Source organism: Elephas maximus, chromosome 11 (genome assembly GCF_024166365.1).
Source record: "Elephas maximus indicus isolate mEleMax1 chromosome 11, mEleMax1 primary haplotype, whole genome shotgun sequence".
NCBI lineage: Eukaryota > Metazoa > Chordata > Mammalia > Proboscidea > Elephantidae > Elephas > Elephas maximus.
The window spans coordinates 9,063,818-9,076,402 of record NC_064829.1 but is presented as its reverse complement, the minus strand read 5'-3'; positions in this window follow the sequence as shown (position 1 = coordinate 9,076,402).

The following is a 12,585-nucleotide window of genomic DNA, read 5'->3' as shown; positions in this document are numbered from 1 at the left end:
CCAACTTGGATGCCCTTTATTTCTTTTTCTTGTCTTACTACTCTAGGTTGGGGTTCCAGCACAATGGTAAATAGGAGTGGTGATAAAGGGCATCCTTTTCTTGTTCCTGTTCTCAAGGGAAATGTTTTCAGCCTCTCTCCATTCAGAATGATATTGACTGTTTGTTTTGTATAGATGTCCTTTATGATGTTGAGGAAATTACCTTCTATTTATATTTTATTGAGAGTTTTTATCAGGAATGTGTGTTGGACTTTATCAAATGCCTTTTCTGCATTGATTGAAATGATCTTGTGATTCTTTTGTTTTATTTATGTGGTGGATTACATTGATTGATTTTCTAATGTCGAACCATCCTTGCATATCTGGTATGAATCCCACTTGGTTGTGGTGTATTTTTTTTTTATGATGCTGAATTCTGTTGGCTAGATTCTGTTCAGAATTTTTGCATTTATATTCCTGAGAAATATTGGTCTGTAATTTTCTTTTTTGTGTGGTGTCTTTGCCTGGTTTGCTATCAGGGTTATGCTGGCTTCATAGAATGGATTTGGAAGTATTCCTTCGCTTTCTAAGTTTTGACATAGTTTGAGTAGTACTGGTGCAAGCTCTTCTTTTAGAGGAATTCCCAGTGAAGCTATCTGGGCCAGGACTTTTTTGTTGTTGGGACCTTTTTTTGTTGTTGTTTTTGTCTTTTTTTACCTTTTCATTCTCTTCTCTTGCGGGTTTGTTCAGATTTTTGACCTCAGTTGGTGTTAGTTTAGGTACTTAGTGTGTTTCTAGAAATTTGTCCATAGGCTGTGACTCTGTCTCCTGCCTTTAGAATTGCCTCAGCTACTGGTCCAGCCAAGGAACCCTGGAGGCACAATGATTAAGTACTCAGCTGTTAAACAAAAGTTTAGTTCAAACCCACCCAAGAGCTCAGTGGGAGAAAGACTGGATAATCTACTCTTGTAAGATTACAGCCGAGGACTTCCAACCAACATGGCACCATGCTGTCCCTCCACAGCAAAGACCTGAAAAGCTAAGTAAAACAGAGACAAACATCATTCCTGGGACCTGAAATGTCAAATGAGAGATAAAGAACTCGGCCAAACACCAAATGGAATAAGAAACTGACAGGACAGACAGTGAGGAGAGATACCTGCAGAGGACCCCTATCAGCTAATGCAGCACAGATCCACCATCTTGGACTCTTGTCAGGGATCAGAGGACAGGGAGCACAGGAAAGCAGCTTCGTGGAGCTCTCAGCAGGAGATAGAACACCTAGTAACCAGTGGTACATGTTTTCCCACTCTCCATCCTCTCCCTGCTGCTCTACCTCCGAGCTTCCTGGTTGGCTGTGGTGGCTTAGCTGGTTGGGAAGTGCAGCATCTGTGCCACTTGGATTTGTCCCACCCACATCGGAGATCAAAGGACAGGGATTATGGGAAAGCAGCTTCACAAAGTTCGCAGTAGGAGACAGAGCACCTGGTAATGAGCGATATATGCTTTCCTAAGCCCCATTCTTCTTCCTCTCCCCCCTTCCCACAGGTGTAGTCTCTTGGCTGAGAGACAATTGCTTTGGCCTCAGGCCACTTGGATTCAACACTCCCACACTGGCTGGCCCCCTGAGCTGGTGTTTCTTCTTTCTGTTTCTTTTGGTTTCTTCCATGCCTCCCACCACCTCCCCCTACTTTCTCTCTAACACCTGGATCTATGTGCCATCTTTGCTTCTTCTTGAAAGGCTGTGAAGCCCTGCATGACTGGGGAACCATTCCCCTGGCCCGCACCACACTGGTGGGATCCCTGATGCATTTCTTTTTGCCTGTTTTGTTTGTTTTCTTTTCCTTTTCCCAGCTTGGGATCCCCTTCTAGCCGGGCTGCACTGCATAGCTTAGGAGCCACTCCCTCAATCTGCGTAGCTGAGTAGGTGGGATCCCTGGGAGCATATCTTTCTTTCTTTTTCTTCTCTCTCTCTCTTTCCCCTTTCTGTTTTTCTTCATTTCTCAATTCTTGTCTCTCCATACTTACCTTCTATTCCTGTCTCCTGAATACATAGTGCTGTGTGACATCTATACCCCTCTAGCCAGGCTATCCTGTGCAGCCTGGGAGCTGCTTCGCTGGTATTTGTGACCCCACCAGTGGGACTCCTGGGGGCTTTGCTTTTCCAAATTTTATCTAGTTATTATTTTTTCTTTTTCCCTTTTTCCATTTCTCAGATTCTCTTCTCTCCACTCCAGTGGAAAGCTCCCTTAGAACTCTTTTTTCCTTTTGTTTGTTTTTGGCCCCTGTTTCTCTCTCCTCTCTCTCCTCTTTCCTATACCCCTATTAGCTCTGCATATCAAAACCTCCTCCCATTCCTGCCTACCTGCACTGTACATTGAACATCACACCCCTCAGCAGCACAGGCACAACTTAGCAGAACCTGCCCAGCACTGATTCCTGGCCCGCCTGTCGGTCCTAGTATGTGCCACAAACAACCAATCCCAGCCCCTCCCTTTCAGCTGGGCCTGCCCTGATGCACCACAGTTGAGTGACTGGCCCAGCCCATTGGACAAGGAGGTGAAAAGTATCATGACTACAGATGAGCAAACAACAAAGAACGTACAGCCCGCCTGCTCAGACATAACCAAATAAAACAAAAAAGCAGGGCAAAACAAACAGATTTACAGTCAAAAAACAAAGAAAATAGCTACTGAATGTGCCAAAGACGGCAGACAATATCAAAACATATTAAAAAAACCAGGACGGAATGTTTCTGGTAAGCGTCCCAAATAAAACACCAGATGACTTTCCAGTAGAAGAAAGGCCCTAGAACTACTTGACAGGGAATTCAAATCTCTAATATTCAGAGCTATTCAAGAGTTGAACCAAAAAACACAGACAAAAATGAGGAAAAATAGATAAATTCATGAAAAATGCAGACAAAAAATGAAAGAATTCAGGAAAATAATACAGGAATAAAATGCCAAAATAAATTCACAACTAGAAACCATACAAAAACAATTAAGAATCCAAAAGATAAACAACAAGATTTCAGAAATGGGCAGTGTCATAGAAGGGCTGAGGAGCAGGTTTGAAAAGATGGAAGACAGGATCAGTGAAATTAAAGACATTTTGCTACAACTCTGAAGAAAAATCAGAAAAGAAAATGAAGAAACTCTGAGAATTATGTGGGATACAACCAAAAGCAAAAATTTACAAGTAATTGGAGTTCCAGAACATGGAGAGAAAATGGAAAACAGAGAGGATCATTGAAGAATTGCTGACAGAAAACTACCCTAATATTATGAAAGATGAAAAGCTGACGATCCAAGAAGCTCAACAAACTGCATATAGGGTAGACCCCAAAAGAAAAACACCAACCCAGACCCAGTGTCATAAAAACACCAAGGTATATCATAATCACACTCACTAAAACCAAAGACAAAGAAAAAAAAACCCTGAGAGCAGCTCCAGAAAAACAAAATGTCACATACAGAGGAGAAACAATAAGATTAAACTCTGATTATTTGGCAGAAAGAAGGCAATGGGATGACATATATAAAACCTTGAAAGAAAAAAATTGCCCACCAAGGTTAATATATCCTACAAAACTTTCATTCAAATATGATGGTGAAATTAGGCATTACCAGGTAAACAGAAATTAATGGAATATGTAAAAACCAAACCAAACTTACAAGAATTATTAAAGGGAGTCTTCAGTCTAAGAACAAACAACATTAGACCACAGCCTGAATCTAGGACACAGATTGTACCAGCCAGATACCAATGTAGGAAATGAACTCTCAAGGACTATCCAAAACCAAAAGAATTACAACAGGGAACCAGAGAGCTTAATCTGTAAATGACAACAAAATCAGAACAATAAAAGAGGGAATAAACGGCATAGGTATAGAACTTTCTAATGGAGAGGAATGCAAGGTGATACCACATTAATAATACACTGGCCTAGGTAACCACGAAGAAAGTTAACAAACCTATTCATCAAAATAAAGAACAAAGCCTCAATAAAAACAAAATCTAGAACAGTGGGTTGCAGACCCCAAATTCTCATAAAAAGACCAAACTTAATGATCTGACTGAGACTAGAAGAATCCCAGCAGTCATGGTTCCCAAACCTTCTGCTGGCCCAGGACAGGAACCATTCCAGAAGGCAACTCATCAGACATGGATTGGACTGGACAATGGGTTGGAGAGAGATGCTGATGAGGAGTGAGCTTCTTGTATCAGGTGGACACTTGAGACTGTGTTGGCATCTCCTGTCTAGAGGGGAGATGGGAGGGTAGAGGTGGTTAGAAACTGACAAAAAGGTCTCGAAAGGAGAGACTGGAATGAGGGAGCGGGCTGACTCATTAGAGGGAGAGTAAATGGGAGTATGTAGTAAGGTGTATATAAGTTTATATGTGAGAGACTGACTTGATTTGTAAACTTTCACTTAAAGCACAATAAAAATTATTTTAAAAAATCTACAAAAACAAAAGAATTGAAAAAGAAAACCACAAACAAAAGGAACTCAGCACAGGATAGTAAGAAGAACAAATAAAATGTCAGCACCACAAAAAAAAGCACTACGAATGACAGCAATAAATTCACATCTATCAATAATTACTCTGAATGTAAAAGGCCTAAATGCACCCATAAAGAGACAGAGAGTAACAGAATGGATTAAAAAAAAACAAAAACAGGATCTATCATATGCTATGTACAAGAGACACACCTTAGAAACAAAGATGCAAATCTATTAAACATCTAAGGGTGGAAAAAAATATATCAAGCAAATAACTACCAAAAAAGAGCAGGCGTGGCAATACTAATCTCGGATAAAATAGACTTTAAAACAAAATCCACCATAAAAGACAAAGAAGGACATTATATAATGACTAAAGGGGTGATCAATCACAAAGACTTAAACATCTATGCACCCAATGACAGGGCTCCAAAATACATTAAAAAAAAAAAACTCTAACAGCACTGAAAAGAGAAATTGGCAGTTCCATAATAATAGTAGGAGACTTCAACACAACACTCTCTCAGACAGAACATCTAGAAAGAAACTTGACAAAGATACAGAAGAGCTAAAGAGCACAATCAGCCAGCTTGACCTCGTAGACATATATAGAAAAATCCACCAAACAGCTGCAAAGTACACATTCTTTTCCAAGGCACGTGAAACATTCTCCAGAATAGACCACATCTTAGGCCATAGAACATCCCTCAACAAAATCCAAAGTATTGAGATAACGCAAAGTATCATCTCTGATCACAACACCATCAAAGTAGAAATTAACAACAGGAAGAATAAAGAAAAAATCAGTTACATGGAAACTGAATAATACTCTGCTTAAAAACCACTGGCTAATAGAAGAAATCAAAGATGGAATAAAAAAAAATTCCTAGAATCAAACGAGAATGAGGACTCATCGTACCAAAACCTTTGGGGCACAGGTAAGGCAGTGCTCAGAGAAGAATTTATAGCAATAGATGCACAAATCAAAAAAGAAGAAAGGGACAAAATCAAAACGTTAATTACACAACTTGAACAAATAGAGAACAGCAATAGAAGCCCACAGCCACCAGAAGTAAGAAAATAATAAAGATCAGAGCAGAAATAAATGGAATAGAGAATAGAAAAACAATAGAAAGAATCAACAAAACCAGAAGTTGATTTTTTGAAAGGATCAACAAAATTAACAAACCACTGGCCAAACTGACAAAAGAAAAACAGGAGAGAATGCAAATAACCCAAATAAGAAATGAAATGGGGGACATTACAACAGACCCAACTGAAAGAAAAAGGATCATAACAGAGTATTATGAAAAATTATACACCAACAAATTTGAAAATCTGGAGGAAATGGACAAATTTCTTGAGACCAACTACCTTCCCAAACTAACACAAAATGACATTGAAAATCTGAACAGACCCATAACAAGAGAAGAGATCAAAAAGGCAATTAAAAAACTCCCAACCAAAAAAAGCCCTGGTCCAGATGGCGTCACTGGGGAATTCTACCAAACATTCAGAGAAGACCTCACACAGGTACTACTCAAAACTATTTCAGAACATAGAAAAGGAAGTGACACTTCTGAGTTCTTTCTATGAATACAGCAAAGACACCACAAAAAAGGAAATTACAGACCAATATCGCTCATGAATATAGATGCAAAAATTCTCAACAAAATTCTAGCCAACAGAATTCAGCATCATATCAAAAAAATAATACACCACAACCAAGTAGGATTCATACCAGGTGTGAAAGGATGGCTCAACATTAGAAAATCAATCAAGGTAATCCACCACATAAATAAAAGGAAAGAAAAGAATTACATGATCTTCTCAATTGACGCAGAAAAAGCATTTGACAAAGTCTAATACTTTTTTTTAATACCCATTTCTGATAAAAATTCTCAATAAAATAGGAATAGAAGGAAAAATTTTTCAATATAATAAAGGGCGTCTATGTCAACATCATTGTTAATGGAGAAGCTGAAAACATTACCCTTGAGAACAGGAACAAGACAAGGATGCCCTTTATCACCACTCCTATTTAACATTGTGTTGGAAGTCGTAGCTGGAGCAATAATGCAAGAAAAAAAGTAAAGTGCATTCAAATTGGTAATGAAGAAGTTAAACTGTCCCTATTTGCGGATTATATGATACATAGAAAACCCAAAAGACTCCACAAGAAAACTACTGGAACTAATAGAGTCATCAGATTAGCAGTATACACTATAAACATACAAAAATCAGTTCGATTCCTATACACCAATAAGGAGAACGATGAAAAGGAAATCAGGAAAACAATATCATTTATAATACCCCCTTAAAAAAAAAAAAAAACTTGGGAATAAATCTAACCAGGGATGTAAAAGACTTATACAAAGAAAACTACAAAACACTGCTGCAAGAAACTAAAAGAGATCTACATATGAAAAACATACCATGCTCATGGATAGGTAGACTCGACATTGTGAAAATGACAATTCTACCCAAAGAAATTCACAAATACAATGCGATACTGATCCAAATACCAACAACATTCTTTAAAGAGATGGGAAAACTTATCATTAACTTTATATGGAAAGGGAAGAAACCGTGGATAAATAAAACACTATTGAAGAAGAAGAATAAAATAAGAGGACTCACACTACCTGACCTCAGAACCTACTATACATCTATGGTAGTCAAAACAACTTGGTACTGGTGCAATGACAGATAGTTTGACCAATGGGACAGAATTCAAATGTAAATCCATCCACTGATGGTCACGTGATCTTCAACAAGGGTCCAAAGCCCATCAAATTGGGAAAAGACAGTCTTTTAACAAATGGTGCTGGCAAAACTGGATGTCCATCTGCAAAAAAATGAAACAGGACCCATACCTCACACCATATACAAAAACTAACTCAAAATGGATCAAGGACCTAAATATAAAGCTAAAAACCAGAAAGTTCATGCAAGAAAAAATAAGATCAATGCTAGAGGCCGTAAATCATGGCATTAACAGGATACAAACCACAACCAACACACAAACTCCAGAAGATAAGCTAGATAACTGGGATCTTCTAAAAATTAAACACTTGTGCTCATCAAAAGAATTCACCAAAAGAGTAAAAAGAGAACATATAGACTGGGGAAAAAAAAATTGGCTATGACTAATCTGACAAAGGTCTAGTCTCTAAAATCTATGAGAAAATCCAACACCTCTACAACAAAAAAACAAATAATCCAATTAAAAAATGGGCAAAAGAAATGAACAGACACTTCACCAAAGAAGACATTCGAGTGGTCAACAGACACATGAGGAAATGCTCACGATCTCTAGCTATCACAGAAATACAAATCAAAACCATAATGAGATACCGTCTCACCCCAGCATTACTGGCATGAATCAATAAAACAGAAAATAAATATTGGAGAGGTTGCAGGGAGATTGGAACTCTTATGCGCTAGTGGTGGGAATGCAAAATGATACAACCATTTTGGAAAACTATATGGCACTTCCTTAGAAAGCTAGAAATAGAAATACCATTTGATGCAGCAATCCCACTCTTAAGAATATATCCTAGAGAAATAAGAGTCATCACACAAATAGATATATGTACACCCATGGTCATTGCAGCATTGTTCACAATAGAAAATTCTCTGCCTAAACTTTCCTTCAAGAGAATCTACTAAAGATTGAAAGACAGAAAATCCTATTCATGAAATTTCTAAACCAGAGAATCCAGCGCCAATGAGCCCACAGCTAGCCAGACAAAAGTCAGAAATTTCAGAGCACATTCTCAAAATGCCTTTTAAAATCTGCCCTGCAGAACCTAGAGTAGGCACTAGAGAAAATCCAAAGAACACTGTTTTTACTTTCATTCCCTGGACTCGTACATGATTACATGGCATTGCTAAAGATTTTTCCAAATTTATGTGAGCATCCTCAAAGGCTTGCTAAAGAATTTAAGGTTCTTTTTAATGCTTACAAGCCCAGATTGGCTGATTTATGTCAATTAGTCCATATGTTATTTGGCCCTGTGGAAACAAAATTATGGTTAGAATGTGCTGAATAGAAAAATCCCCAAGATAATTTAACTTTAGATACAGATAAAACAGCTGATGTCCTTCTCAAAGAGGCTAAAGACAAGAATGATAACCTACATGATGCAATTTTTAAGGCTTTCCGCCTCAAAGTTGACTGGATAAAAGCCCATTCTTGTTATTCCTTTGTACAGAAAACAAAGATGAAAGCATTTATGATTATCAATCTCGATTATTCTAGAAATTTTCAGAAAGTTCTGAGTTGAACTGAAGTTCAGATGAAGGAACTCTTCAGGTGCAGTGTTTATTTATGGACTCAAGCCTGAAATTTCAGCATTAGTTAAGAGGCATCGTTTAGATTGGAAGGCAGCTTTCAATGAGGGATTAACTACTTTAGCTTGTGAGTTTGTCTTAACTTTAGAAACAAAGCAAACTGCTAAAATCAACAAATTAAATAAATTAATGATGCTTAAAAATTACAATAGCTAGAAGGGCTTGCTCATAAAAAAGGTTTTAATCCCTCCAGTGGACTTAAAACTGGTCTGTGCAACTATTGTAAATAAGAAAACCTGGCCATTCGAAAAGAGAATGCCTTAAGTTAAAGAATAAACAGAAGGTTTCCACCTCAACCACTCCTCCTTCCCCTGATTCAGAATGAAAGGGCTCCGGGGTAAAACATGGACTTTTCCTATGGTAGCTGTAAACCCTCAAAGAGAAATGACTATGTATATTAATGGATAACATTGTAAATTTTAATTGATTCAGGGGTTACATTATCTGCAATTAATCCCATGTGCCTGAAAAAGCCTCTTCCCTGGGGTAAAAAGATTTCAATTATAGTGGGAATTACAAAAAAGGAACAAACACTATTTTATTCTCAACCTGTGTCAATTTCTCTTGGCTCTATAGATTTTCATCTCTTTCTACTAAGTCCTGAAACACCTGTTAATTTAATAGGAAGAGATATTTTATCTAAATGGAATTACCATTTACAATTTAATGAAAAGGGGGAAATATTATTAATCTTGGCTGATAATCAAAACTCAGGAATAGACATCACTCAAAAAGAAGAAGTTATTTGCCACATGCAAGCCCTTACTGTGCTGCTTCAAAATTCTGTTCCAACAGATCCTCTCTTCCTTGAAGTTATTTCTCAGGTCCCTGAATCTTTGTGGGCCACAATTTCTACAGATGTTAGCAAGGTTCTGTCTTCTGAACCTATTAAAATTCAAATGGACACATTTATGCCTTTGATTAAGATTCCATAATACCCAATTAGATGAGAAACAAAAAAAGATATAACTCCTATTTTTCAAGATTTTCTTTCTAAGGGTTCATTGTCCCCTGCATTAGTCCTTGACACCCCTATCTTTCCAGTTAAGAAATTTCATGGTAGAGGCTGGTGTTTTGTTCAGGACTTATGTGCAATAAGCTGCATTGTTATTCCTAGGTATCCCTCTTGTCACCAACCCCGACCTGTTACTTTTCAATATTCCCCCTGAAGCAGTATAGTGCATTTTTAAATATTTCTGTCAAACCTGACAGTTCATATTTATTTGCTTCTACTTAGGAAAATCAGCAACTTACCCAGAATGTCATGTCTCAAGGTTTTACAGAGCCTCTCAGTTATTTTTTCTCAAATTTTGCATGTAGATTAGCAATTTCCAAATGAATCTACATTGTTAAAATATGTTCTGTTCCACCTCTCAGCAGGCTTGTCTAGAGGACAGTATTTGCTGTGGTAAAACATTTAGTCCTTGGTAGACATACAGTTTCAAAATAATATTTAACTGTATCAGATTTGATCCAAATATCCCTACTTTTACTCACCTCCAGGATTCCATAAATTTAGGAGAATTGTCCATTTGTGATGGCTCATTGACTGCAATCTGACTTAAGAGAGCCAATCAGTCCATTCCATTTCCCAATACCCAGATCAGAAAAAGCATGTTATGTGCCTCATCTAAATATGCCTTTTTATGTGGAGGATCAATTTACACAACAAAAAAGTCCAATGATGCACCTTATACTTGGGTTTTGACGTGTTTAGATGGTTGGGATATGAAAAACTGAGGTACTTTAGGAATATTAGGAGTTCCAATGAGTATTGAAACAGTGATAACTTAGTAAGGAACAGTGATTAGAAATTAATATCCATACAGAAGAGATACCTTGCCCTTTCAGGTAATTCCATAGTTGATTACTCAGGGTGGGGATGGTCTTTCTTATGCACTATATACCATGTGTCATAGTCATTTAGTGCTCTTATAACAGAAATACCAGGACTGGATGGCTTTAACAAAGAGAAGTTTATTTTCTCACAGTAAAGTAGAAGTCCAAACTCACAGCATCAGCTCCAGGGGAAGGCTTTCTTTCTCTGTCAGCCTTTTCATCAATCTTCCTCTGACTAAGAACTTCTCCACACAGGGACCCCAGGTCCAAAGGATGCACTCTGCTACTGGCACTGTTTCTTGGTGGTATGCGGTCTCCCTGGTGGTGTAGTGGTTAAGTGGTATGGCTGCTAACCAAAGGGTCAGCAGTTCAAACCCACCAGGCGCTCCTTGGAAATTCTATGGGGCAGTTCTACTCTGTCCTATAGAGTCGCTATGAGTCAGAATCGACTCGATGGCACTAGGATTCTTTTTTTTTTAATGCGGTCTCCCTGTCTCTCTGCTCACTTCTCTTTTTTAATATCTCAAGAGACTGCCTCAAGACACAATCCAATCTTGTAGATTGAGTCCTGCCTCACTAACACAGCTGGTGCCCATCTCCCTCATTAACATCATAGAGGCAAGATTTACAACATATAGGAAAATCACACCATACCAGGAATCATGACCCAGCCACATTGATATATTTTTGGGGGGATGTAATTCAATCCATTACACCACGGTCTGAGATTAGCCAGTTAGAAATGTCCACTCACAATCTATCTGCCACCATGGCCCAAATTGCTGATAGTGTTGCTGATAGAATGGCCGCACAATAAGAATCTTTAGAATCCTTGGTAAATGTTGTTTTGGACCAACAAATTGTCTTGGATTTTATTTTAGCTCAGCAAAGAAGAGTTTGTACTGTCACCAACACTTCTTACTGTTCATGGATAAATACCCATACAGAAATAGAACTAGACATCTCTAAAATTTGAAAAAGGGCCTCTTGTTTACATACTATTCCTCCCATAACAGTTTCTTCCTTCCTTGATAGTTTTAGCTCGTATTTTGGTTTTTGATCCCCAAAATATTGGATCTTGGATACACATATTTCTGTTAACTTTCCTCCTTCTAATCATGGTGGTTGTTTTTATAGGACTTGTTAAATGTATTATGCACTGTATTTCTAATTGCCACAGGCAACCCTTGAGATATACATCCATACGATGAATTATGTATTTAGAAGAAACTGATTTTTCTAAAGAGGGTGAGGTTTAGTTCCAAAGCCAAACTCTTTTTGGGATGCCAGTTATTCCTCTAATGTGGCCCTGTTCACAACACTCACCCCAATCAGAATTTATCCACCCCGAAGATGAGAACCAGAACTGTGGCAAGGTGAAATTGGATGGCAGCCAGCTGGCTGCTAAAAAGTCATATAGTGTCAGGCTACTAAAAGGCAGCATCCAAGGTCTTAAAAACTGTCAGAAGAGTGGCCCAGCTGCAGCAAAAACTCCCACTTCTAGAGTTCAGAGAAAAAATATGGTGACATCCAGTTCCTTGCAGAAAGCAGCCACCTGAAAACAGCAGCTTAAAGACTAACACAGAGCAGCCATCCCAGAGACTCCAAGTCCTTGCAGAAGATGGGTAATTCCTTAGTGGATGACCTGCCACCCCCTAGCAGTGACTTGATCAAAAGGGGAAATGTGGGTGTGAATTTTAGAATCCGAGGTGCTGGCATGTCTGAATTGGGCAACTTCAAACCTAAATTAAAAGCTTCATTTTGAATTAAACTAAGATGTTCATTTCTACTCTTCTAAAGAAACCATTCAGTCTTTTCTCAAAGATTTGCTGCTTTAAAAACAAAGAAGGCAGGAGCCAGAATTTCTAACCTAGATAAAGATTCGCTCTGTGCCTGTTAAGAAT